General features: G+C 39.9%; 1 protein-coding gene across 5 annotated transcripts in view; it reads right to left on the reverse strand.

The window, feature by feature from the left end:
• Positions 1-12312, reverse strand: part of SMPD3 (sphingomyelin phosphodiesterase 3) — an 88478-nt gene that overhangs the window by 56559 nt on the left and 19607 nt on the right. Inside the window, exon 1 of one of the 5 annotated variants that reach the window (XM_027698202.1) lies at positions 2496-2604. The exons of 3 other annotated variants lie outside the window; for them this stretch is intronic. The gene's annotated coding sequence lies outside the window, so the exon portion shown is untranslated. Of the gene's footprint in view, positions 1-1355; positions 1488-2495; positions 2605-12312 lie in introns of those variants that run through there. One more of the 5 variants, XM_027698205.1, reaches the window with a different exon arrangement.

Below are 12312 nucleotides of genomic sequence, written 5' to 3' on the forward strand. Positions count from 1 at the left end.
GGATGGGGGCTAACACATGGATGGGGGCTGCTAAAGAGAAGGCAGCTGTTTATTAACTAGATGTTGTAATAAGCTTTCTCTTTTCCCAATGCAGTTAGAGGCAATATTTCCAAGGCACACCTTCAATCAGGGGGTAATTTCCACATTCAGACAATGTGCTGGGTTTAATTCAGAGGCATGTCCTCACATCAGCACACCCAGCTCATTTCCTGTGCAGTGAAGGTAGAGAGATGCAGTACATGCAGTGACCACTCCAATGTTTCCAGGTGCTCTGCATGACAATGCAGAATTAAAGCATCCTCTGTGAGCTGATTTCCTGTGAGTCACAATCACAGAGCTTTGCTCTAACCACTAGTCAGGACTAAAAATTTCAGTTTAATTTCAGGGACACACGACTCACCTAGCTGTCATGTCCCACTGCTGCCTGGCTTCTTCCATTAACACAACTGCAAAAGTGGCATTACTCTCTACAGAAAATAAATTTATACATATTGTTTTACAAAGTTATTACATTTGAGGCCTGCTCAGTTCATTAGCTAATAGGACCAAATGAAAGTTTATCATAAAACAGATTTTTCCTCCAAGCTGGGTCACAAATGTAATGGCAGAATGCTTGTTAATATAGTACCAGCAGGCATTCAAGAATAATGTCAAGCAGTCATTCCATTTGGCAACAGAAGTTTCATTTGAGTTCCAGCTGCAAAATTTGGCCTTATGCAATTCAGCTGTTAAAAGACCAACAGAAACCCAAAGCTGATGATGCAAGATTAGAGCCAATGGCTTCTTAGCTTACAAGAAAAATTCTGCTAAGTTGATACATGCCTATGGATGTTTTCAAGTAAAAAGTTCATTACATTTATTCAGTTGATCAATACACAATCCCTACAGGCTACAATCTGAAAAATATAATCAGTTCAAGGGAATTCTTTAAAAATATGAAAAGAGTAAGTTTGAGTAACTTCTAGCTCCAGATCCTTCCCCTTAGCTTAATTAATTCACTGGTTTTGCAGGAAATGATTGAGGCTATGAAAATCTTTGTTAAGTCAGAATTACAACTCCTGTGGCTTCCACAGCCAAATTTTGTGGACAAATAAGGAGCCTCGAGTGCTCAGGGAATTCCTTCATCATGTGGAGTCAGAGGGAAGTAGCTGACTGTGCAAATGAGGCAGTGGAAGACAGGCTGTATCTGTCAGATGTGTATCCAGGACAGGCAATTATGCTTATCACACATCAGATATCCATATATCATACAAGATTAGTGCCCATCAGCTGGGTGTTGGTTCTGTGTCTGTGCTATGTTCGAGGTAACAGCTGTTATGCAGTGGATCCTAAGGAGATTTTCTGCTCTCACCCACCCTTCTGTACTTCAGCCTCATCAACACAATGCTTGCAGATGTCAAGAGCTCCATCGAGCCTGGGACAATAAAAAGGCTTAACCACGTGAAGCTGTAGCTGCCATCTCAACACAACACTCCCAGGAGAACGCCCTGGTTGACAGGAGTCAGAGGCTTTAGTATCTCAGTTACTTTTCAATTTGAATTCCTGAGTGCCCAGCACACACAGCTGCACCCAGCAGATCAAACCACGAGCCACATGCTTTGGTTTGATAAGTTTCTATCCACTGGCAGACCAGCCTTTTAAATGTCATTGCAACATTTATTAATCCCTTTTATACTTCCACATAACTAACAGGAACAGATTTAGTTACCTTTCTGGCCAAGTTCTTATGTTTTAGCTGCTTTCTGAATGTTAATTATTAACGCTAACAAAGTGCACTTGCTGCTGTGCTGAACATTTCTCAGTGTAGCTGTGGTTGCAATGAAGGAAACCTCATTGGGACATTAGATAAGTGCAGTTACCATCAAATCCACTTTGTTGGTTCATGACTTCAGCAAAAATCAGCATGCAAAAACACTGCAATTCAGATATTTTTAATCAGCTGCTATGAAGTTAAAGCCTGTTCTCTTTAATATGACCCACAAAAACATCTAACAGACTAAACATTTTGGAGCTGCATGAGCTTTATGATGTCTCAATCTTCAAGACTGACATTTCTAGTGCACAAAGTAACCTCTCAGAGACTTGAAAAAGTGTTAGTAAAATATCCTACAAAATTTCCACTTACATAACCAATCCACAGTCTTCCCACAAAGTTCAAGTAAGTAACCCTGGAGAGCTCACCGTGTTATCAACAGCTCTGCCTGTGCTTTGCATTTGTTTGGGAGTGGAGGATTGAGAAACAAATAAAGCAGACAAAACCAAAACAAAAACCCCAAACAAACAAAAGGAAACAAACAGAAAAAAAACCCTGAGATCTTGAACTCCTAGAAAGGATTTGCTTCAAGAAGTAGGTTTGTGAAGGTATTAACAAGTGCTTTTCAAAGCAGTCACTAAATCAAGATATTCAAATGGCACAATGTTGTAGAATTGTAACATACAATTCTAATCAAGGTTTGTGATGGTCACAGAGATTTATGAGCAGCTTAAAAACTTACTGAGGATGATACTCCCTAATCTCTTGCTATGTCCCTCAACCCAGAAAGCACAAACAGAGCAGGAGAGAGAATATGGAACAGTGCCCTTCCCTTGAATCTAAGGAAGGAGTGTTTGTGTAATGAGGAACAAGCTCTGACTTCACAGCATGATGGAACATCAGGTAAACACATCATGTCCACTGGGAAAAAGGAGGTTTGTCTTTGATGTTTGACAAATGCCTAAGGATCAGCTATAAGCAAATGTAGAAAAATCACAATTAAAGAAATTTTGTCTTGCACCAGTCTCATGTGTGAGCTCTGCTAGCGGTTCTCTTATTTTGTTTATCCCCACATTGTCACCACCAAGGCTGTGCATGTCCCAAGTGAGAGGAGAGTACAACTCCAACAGCTTTACAGAGACAATTAGATGGTAGGCAGAATTCAAGTCAGAAGCCATTCTTTCTTCAGCACATCTTACCCATTGTATAATTAATTTTTCATGGAACTTACTATATACACTGTATATTTTGAAATGCCAGATTCTCTCACACTTGACAAAAATGGGGAACTGTGATGTGCAGAGAGAGAGAGAAGGGAACAACAGAAAGACCAGATTAGTGCATAACATTAAAAATACAAATGGTAAAATATAATGCACATGAAAGCTTCAAGTAGTGCACAGTCACATGCAAAGGTACCTCCTACCTATCACACAGATCTTAATTTCACAGCATCCATCTCTGTGTGGCTACATTCCAGGGAACAGTGTTGGCATGGTAACTGCAGGCTCTATGGCTTGCTTTTTTTCCTATTAGCAGTCATATGAGTTTTTTGGTAGCTTCAGGATCAAGTAAATTTAGACTGATAGCACTGTTTATTTGGGGGAAAAAAGAACAGGGGGGTTGTCTGAAAATAGAACCAATCCTGCAGGGGGAAAAAACAGAAGCATAGCTTAGATTGAAAAAAAACCCCAAACCATAAGGAAAAGTTTTACATGTCTGTATTCCTCCAAACAGTGTCAAGAAAGAATATACATCAATAGAGTCAGTTATTTTTCTCACAGAAGAGTAACTCGCAGACTAATGAAACACTACATATCAGAAGGCTGTCAGAAAAATGTCTGGATATCACAGTGCAAGCAGCTTAACCTTGTCTATCACAAGGTCTCTAAACTTCCCTCAATGACCAAGTGACTGATTTCGTGTTAGTGCAGCCCCTTCCCACACTCCATTGGCACAACAGACACTGACCCGGGCAGAGACACAACAAACAGAGTTCATCACACAGTGCCCTGCTGAGGAGGTGCTAAGGGGCTCTAAGATGTCCCCATGACAAGTGCTGGCTGAATTAAGCAGTCTGGTCACCTCAAGGTTTCAGTAACTCTCTCCTGTACATACCCAAGGGTTTGCTCAGGAGTCAGAGAACACCCTGAACAAAACAGTGCTCCAGGCACTACAGGCACCCCCAGAATGTGATGCCTCTCTGCACCACCACGTAGGAGTATTGCCATCTCTTCCTGCAGAAACAAATAGAGAACACAATTCTGAGACCTTCTGGACACTTCTGTGATTGTGAATTAGCTGTGCTGTCACACTGGGATCTCAGCTACATTTTGGTCTTCCAAAGTGTATCTCGTTTGCCAGATGATGATGTAAGAAAGAGAGAGCAATAACAGATTATCTTTTTTTTTAAAGTCAAATCTGTTTTAAAGGCACTTTATCCATTTCTTTCATACTGCAGTCTAGGCAACCATTAATCAAACTCAACTTCATTCTTTTCCAGTTCCTTACAGTTGGCAAATAAAAACCAAGAAAAGCAATATAATTAACAGAAGTGTCTTGGCAATATAATTAACAGAACTGTCTGGGTTGCTTGTAAGATCTCTCCCATCCCTCAGTTCTTCCACTTCACCTCCCCTAACATTAGATCTCTAAAACCACTGCTCTTTCCTGCTACCCACCAACTTTCTCAAAGTCAGTGGGACAAGTGGATGTGGAAATCCTTCCATCTCCATGTTCCCATAATCTAACAATTGCTGTCTGACAAAGAGAAGCCCTAATGTCTTGTCAGCCATAGGTCTGTGTGCCTGATGTTTGCAGAAATGGCATTTCTGGTGATTGCAGACCTGTGAGGGGGGTGATGGGGGGGTTCATGTGATGCTTTTACTGTTACTTTACTGTTCAATTTTGTAGAACTCAAAGTGCAACCAATGGCAACTCAATTCTAGAGCAGTCAGAGTATTGCAGATCCTGTCTATAAAAAAGGTGAATACTTTAAAACAGGCAGTTCTTCCTCTCCCAAAGAAAATCCTGTTATTAAAAACAAGAAACTAAAAGAGAGGGGATATTACCTATTTTTCAAAGCAATGTTTATGATATGAAGAACTGAAGTATCTTGGTGCATTTACACTTCTACCAACAGGAAAAAACTGCAAACCTGATTAGTACATCCAGACCCTGCTTTTCTGGAGAGCCCAATCCCCACTAGTAAAGGTTATTGGCAGCACACTGATTAAGCAGGTATGGCCAAAAGCCAACCAGGAACTAAATAAGTATCTAAGAGCTTTTCTTCTTGACTGAACAATAGGGCCCCTCCCCTCGAGCTCCGTTCAGCTCCGTGAGCCTCCCCTTGCAGAGCTCTGCTCTGTCTCACTCTGCCAGCCCAGGCCTGTCAGCAGGGGTTCCCCAGTGCTCCTGACTCACTGACAGAGCTCTGTGCAGCACCTGGACAGCAGCTTGGGACTGAATTCACACACAACTGAACAGATGGCTTCTTATATGGACATTGAGAGGGGAAAAAAATTAGAATTTGAAAAAAAAAACAGAATTTTCCCCCCATAAAGTTTGTGATACCAGTCAAAAAGAAAAGACCCAAGTGCAACAATCATAACTTTACCTCGTTTTTAAAACCAAACAACCAGGTACTGTTTTAAAACAATGCTAAAATGGATAACATTTAAGAAGCACTAAAATTACATAAAACTAGATATACAGAGAATACTGAAGATCTAGTCATGTCTGGAAGATCTTACCCAAATTACTGTTAGACCAGGTTGTTTATCATCCTGATATTTAACTGCCAATGACCTGAAATAATGATGTAATACTACAACCTATTTGCAAGCATTTCTGTGTTTTATATGTAAAGATTTATCTTCATATACATCTAGTCTTCACTGTCTAAATCATTATGATCAAAGTTATTCAATACAACCCTTTATAACATGTTATTTCATAGCATGGCCTAATCACATGCTATATCAAAATAAGATTTGGTAAAGGCAGTACAGGAAATAAAGGAAATAAGATTACACTAATTCAGACACTGAATAAAGAATGGAATGACTGTCTTAATTCAGGCAATTTGAATTATTAATGAACTGTTTGCATCTGTAAAGATTCTGTAGAGACTTACTCTATTAGAAAGATTTCCTCAACCATCTGGATCAGGAAATTGGAAGCTCAGCTTCTGAAAGGTCAGATGTAAGATGCTGGGAAGGGCTGCTCTTTTCCAGAATTCCCTTCATTGCCTCAAACACTGTTCCCAGGAAGCCCATCCTCACGATGGGTACCAAAGTGCCCCAGTAACCAGAGTGGTGCTGAGACAGCAAGCTATTCCCATGGTTCCAAAATCATTCTCCAGCCCCATAGGAAGGGGGTGTTTGTCCCACTGGAACCCCACAGCAGCAGAGCAGCAGCTGCAGTGGCAGTTTGGGGGCTGAGGTTTGTAGGTCTGTCATCATTCAGTACTGAAAAGTCACAGCAAGAAGAGGAGTCTATTTTCTCCTGCATCTGGTGCCCTCACCTTTCTGCTCCAAAAGAGAATGTTTGTTGGGAAAGTTTCTAGGCCATGGCTGTTTTAGTCAGCCCATCAACCACTGAGAACAGAGAGAAGGACTTTTACTCATGAACAAATGCTGATTTTATTTGTTCATTCTTCACATTGGAGAATGCTAACACCTCACAGAATCACAGATGTAAAATCACTCAGAATATGTAAAGTGATTTGTATATTAGTAAACCTCTGGGCTTACAGAAATAATCTAATTTGCTCTCTGTACCTAGCAAATTCTACCTAAAGAACAACACTATTTGTCAATGTCTAAAACTGACTAAGACTTCCCATGAGAAATTTATTATTACTGACAACGTGACTGAAAGAAACCACTAGTCCTTTACATTAGATATTTTATTCCTTTAATCTTGCTTAATTATACATTTTATTGAGTCTGTTATTTATTATTTTTGACCTTTCTGCATGTCATCCTTTTGGCAACTTGCCAGTCTTCTTTACAGACAGTTACTTACACTTCAAAAAATGTCCTCCTTCCTTCTCATACTGCTCTTCCCTTTTAAACTGAAACCAACATCCAAATCCTGCTGTGTTTTGGAATTGCAATGAGAGAATTCCCTCCCAGCAAACCAGTAAATATCACAAAGGTTCAGGCAAAGAAAGAGGGGTGATCTTTAGGAATTGCTGTTAAGATTTACAACCCTGACCAGAGACTGTCTCTTCAGGATAGTGTATCAGATGTATTCGATAAAAAGCCCAGGTTATTGCCATGCACACCACAGAGTGTACTGTAAATAAGAATAAGCCCCAATATTGCAAAGAAATCTAGTAAGAAGCCTCAGAATTTTACATACAAAAGTTAATAAATAACCCATGCATATATGTCTCAGCAGTTGGTCAAACATCACATGCCTTGTAATTGTACAACCTTCAGCAGGGATGCACAGAAACAGAGATTTAGGCATATCAGTTGGGGAATATTAAATGTTCCATAAGGTAAATATGTACAAAAATATACTACCATCTACACAAAAAAAAAAAAAATCACTTTTGATAATGCTTTAAAGTCAGGTGGCTAATGGTACATGAATAATTTTCCCACCCATATTGTAGAAAACTCTTACAGCTACAGGATCCTGCACATTCAAGCACTGCAGCTTCTACAGCTATGCAAACAGAAATCCTGAAGTAAGACAATCAGAAGATAAAGGGACAGATGGTATGAGCAGTCCAGCATCACCAGGGCTTGGAGTAACCTCTTCTTTAATAGAGATCCTTCAAACCTCATCCTATCCCACTGCATCTTTTAGACATCTTTTCAATGACACAGCAATTCTCATTATGCTCTTGGCAAACCTTCCCCATCAAATCAAGTACAGTATTCCCTCTAGTAATCAAAAGTTATATTTCCAAGCCTGGATTCACCAAGCACATTTGTCATACATAATAGACACCGTAGATTTTCCTGATGAGTGCAAGTCACAAAAGCCAAATAAATTGCATTACATCTGTTTTGTACTTCCACCTTCATCACTCAGCTGTCAGTTTTCTTGCATGAGTGAGCTGTTCCCAGCATCGTCCTTAATACTGTTAAAACAAATCCACAAAACAAGAAAAAAACCCTCAACCAAAAAGCACGTTTTTACCACCAATATGCTTGCCTTGCTATCATTCACATGAGACATGGTTCCTGCTCTTTCATAAATCTCAGCAATGCCTGTTGAAGAGGAAACCACAAGGGAAACAGCAGATTCCTGCTGAAAAAGAACTGTGCAACCACCACTGGCATTTCAGAGTTGTATGTGTTTACCTTTGCTAAGCAAAACCCAGGAAAGGTACGTGCCAAAGTGCCATTAGAGATGGTTTCAGCAATCGGGTAATCGAAGGTTTAGCTTTAAACAGTGCATCATTCTTGACATTTTACTGTATGGTTTTGCTCTACCATCAGGTTCCACAAAATCCTAGTTGGAATTACTGAGCACCTCGTGCACAGTCTGCCGTAATGGGGGCTTTACAGTTAATATTTCTGAAACAAAATGTGCTCCAATCACTTCAGAAACTTCTTGTTAAAAAAGTGGCAAAACCCAAATGCAATGTACAACTGAGTTCCAAGTTCAACAGTTACCACAAACACTTGTCAGACAGCCTTTCCACAGTTCCAGACCATCCTGTACCCAGGCTGGACAGTCTCATACAGTCCCCATTTGAGCTGAGTAAATGAACACATGGCACTAAAGTGATAAAACAAACCAATGGCTGCCTTTCACTGCGCCTCTGAACTACTCTGTTCTGAAGCAGCAGCCAGAAAGACACACAGAGTCTTCTCCAGATTACTTTTCTGAGGCACCCACTGATTCAACATTTTGTATAACAACACAGGAAAAAGTTAACTGTGCAGATGTGTCTCAAATCCACAGGGATCAGAACACATTAACTCCCCAAAGGCTTCAAAAAATTAATTTCTTTACAATATTAATACCTCACAAATAAACAAAGTTTATGAATATTTCTAAACAATGTTTAACATTCACATCAGAAGTTTCAGGCCTTGTTTTTTTTAAAGATGATCCATTTTCCTTTCCCACATTCAGCAGCCAGCTATGGACATGTCCAGCACTGTGCTCAGTGCCCTCTTCTCTCAGCAGCAGAGTTCAGCTCCTCACATCTCCCTGACACTGCAGACAATTACTGCAGCTTTGCAGAGAGATTTTGACTACAACCAGATCCTGCTGTACTGAGAGAGAGAGAGTACCTGCAGCTCCAGGAATGCTGGCCCATCAGCAGACCCATCCAGCAGGAACACATACCCTGAGCTCCCTGCACGGAAGATTTGGCTCCTCAAGAACTTTGCTATGTTATTCCATTAACATCAACAGGAATCACACAGGTGAATATCCACCTGCACTTTTGATTTTAGCAACTAATACCAGCGTAGCAAAGGGAAGAATAGTTCTCTAGCAGGTATTAATGGGAGTAAGATTATATATAAATTATTATGAGCACATAATAATAACAATGTGGCTATTCAAATAAGGCTTTAAGGAAGAAAAAGTTTCTGCAACGCTACAGATTTTTATCTTATAAATACCCATCTCTGCTTCTGCAAGTCAACTTACATGCACAAATCTTTCTAGACTCAAGAGCTGCAAACAGCTTTCTTGAAAAGAAAAAAGCTCTCTCAGCAGCTTACTTTTATCAAGATTCCACAGCTGCTTGGTGTAAACATTCCAGAACACATTCCCTTATCAAATTCTTGAGAAGATTTGTAACACAGAACAAAACCAAAATGACATTCCCAACCCCAATAGTTTGGTGTTTACTTAAAAAAACATGACTATGCTATTGGTCCCTGAAAAGAATAATTTCTCTCTCTGTAGAGTACTGCAGCATAGACAACCTAATGCTCCACAATGCAAAACTCTCAAATTTAATACCAGACAAGAAGAACTTTGAAGAATTTCCCAATAAACATATTGCTTTCTAATTTTAAAGACCTATTTGGAAATTATGCAGCAACCTTTTCTCCTCAGTGGGATTCAGCAACAGATTAGCAAGCAGTTAAAAACCTGACATTTGTACCCTGTGGTTAAGCAAAGGAAAAAGCCACGCTGGTTGCTAATATTTTGGTCAAATCTGACTTTAAAGAAAATAGGAAGGTTGGGACTACTGACTGTGATTTAAGCACTATTCTACATGGGACATGTTCAACCTTTGCAATAATAGGACAAATTTTTGATGACAGGTTCCAGAACCATTCTAAGACTTTCTGCAGGGGAACAGTTGGACATTCACAAGTCATGCTGCTAATCACTGTAGCCAGTTGGGAACTTGGTTCACACACAAGTGAATCCCATTTCCTGCTGACTGCTCGAGCAATTACATTTGGCTTTATACAGGCAACACCTGCAAGTACAATTTTAACATTTCACTGTGAGTATGGCTGAGCTGAATATTGATAACTTGAGCTCACAGTGTCTGAGAATTTTTGTGAGATAAAAAAACCCCTATATACACAAACATTATGGTTTCCAAACACAAAAAATACTTAAATATTGTGACTCTATTGTGAAGATTTTTGGAAAACATCAACAGAAAAGGAAACTGAGCTAGTAGCAATCTCCCCAAACAATATAAAAGAAACAAACAAGCTGAGTGGATCATGTTGGTCACAAAAATAGCTAAAAATGGTTTTCATCTTTCTCTGTATGTTCAGGAAATGGGCTCCACATCTCTGTCCCTTCCATGTCAGCAAAGCAAGCAATAGCACCAACACGTTACTGGAGCCCTCAGAGATTGTCAAGGGCCTTCATATTCTGAAGGACACATTTCCTTTCCAGCCTTTATTTCAGAAGGGCTCAGACTTGTCCAGACTGGTCCCATACGCATCTCCTCTGCATCACTGTGCCCATCTCTCCTCCCTGGGCAAACAGCCTCCAGGTTCCCCACTCAGCACAAGGGGACACTCCAGTGCAGCTCTTCCTTGTCCTCGTGCCTGGCTGGTGCAGCTGCTGGGCCTTCACCCTGATGGAACATCAGCCTTAGGCTTCACATTTTGCTATTTTGACTCCTCTGATTTCCACATCCAAACTGGGAAATCTTTGGGACACACCCTGTCTTTCACATATCCTTATAAAAGTTATTAGGAATTATTCTGGCCCAGTAGCAGCTAAAAATTATGAGCAAAAAAATGGGGGGAAAAAATAAGAAAAAAATAGAGAAAAAACAGGGAAAAGTACCTGACACACAATGAAGCAAGCCATAGGAGTTAATACAAATAGAAGTTAATACAAGAATCATAGCACTCTAATATTTGGAACATTTTTAGAAAGTCTGTGTGTAAAATATACAAGTATATAACTTTTTTCTCCCTACAGTTTGAAAGAAATTTAGATATCCTAAAATCTAATTTCAGAAGTAAAATTTAGATGTGTATAGTACTCAAATAATAATTATGCTGATAGAGAACCAGTAATACATAAAAGACTTTGCTAGTAGAAAATAAATTCAAAGGCTGAAGTTGCAGGACAGGAAGGGTGGATAGATCTTCAAGTTTCTTGCTGCAGTCTTCAAGATTAAAATTTAAACAATTCAGAGTGAGAATGAGCAAACTTTTTATTCAAATATTTCTGGCTGTTCAAATTTAGTCTCCTGTTAAAGCTCTATTAAGAGCCTTTCAGAGGCAAACAATAGGCTTTTCAAAAATGAGACAGCAAATCTGATAAAAAGAGCCACCTCTGAGTCAAACAAGTGAAGATTATTAAACATTTTTTTTAATAACTGAAAGCATGAAAGAATTTTTTCCCCTTAAAAATGTAAGAATTCACACATAGCTAGCAGTCAATAAATATCAATAGATTTAATGCAAAAGCACTTACAAGTTTTCTATTTTAAATCGGTTTGTACGTGTCTGAAATAATCCAATTGTATATTACAGAGTTAAAATAACAAAGTGCCTTTGTATATAATTCTTAAGGTGACTGCCAATTTTGAGAAGTGATTATATTTCACAGAGACAAAAAAGAGTTATAAAAGAAGTTACACATTGAAACAGCTTCACTATATAGGTAAGGTCCTTCCTCTTTGTATTAAGCCTGAACAAAACTTCCACCACAGTAAAATACAAGAATCCACCAACCCTGAACCATGGGTTCCAAAACTACAGCTGAGGAACTGCCTCTGTGCAGCTGCTGCTTCACCACCTGCCTGGAGAACCCCCAAACTCTGAACCCTCCTGCAGCAGCTCAGCACAGGGGCAGGAGAGGGAAGGAGGGCACAGACCCGGAGCCTGGGCTGCCTGGCAGGGGCTGAGCACTCTGCTCTCCTTCAGTCAACTGCTGACTCATTTTACAGTATCCACACACATGCTGTCACCACAAGCTAAAAAGTTATCACCAGAATGTCTCAGCCAGTCTTTGCTGAGCGAGGAGAGCAGTGAACAACTTCCCCCAGTGCTCATGGACACAAGAGCTGCTGCTGTTCCCCCCAGCTCTCAGGCTGCTCCCCAGAACAAACCCTGCAGTCCCTGCTCAGGGTTAGCACCACACTG

This window comes from Neopelma chrysocephalum, unplaced genomic scaffold (genome assembly GCF_003984885.1).
Source record: "Neopelma chrysocephalum unplaced genomic scaffold, ASM398488v2 Primary Assembly neopelma1_125, whole genome shotgun sequence".
Classification (NCBI taxonomy): domain Eukaryota; kingdom Metazoa; phylum Chordata; class Aves; order Passeriformes; family Pipridae; genus Neopelma; species Neopelma chrysocephalum.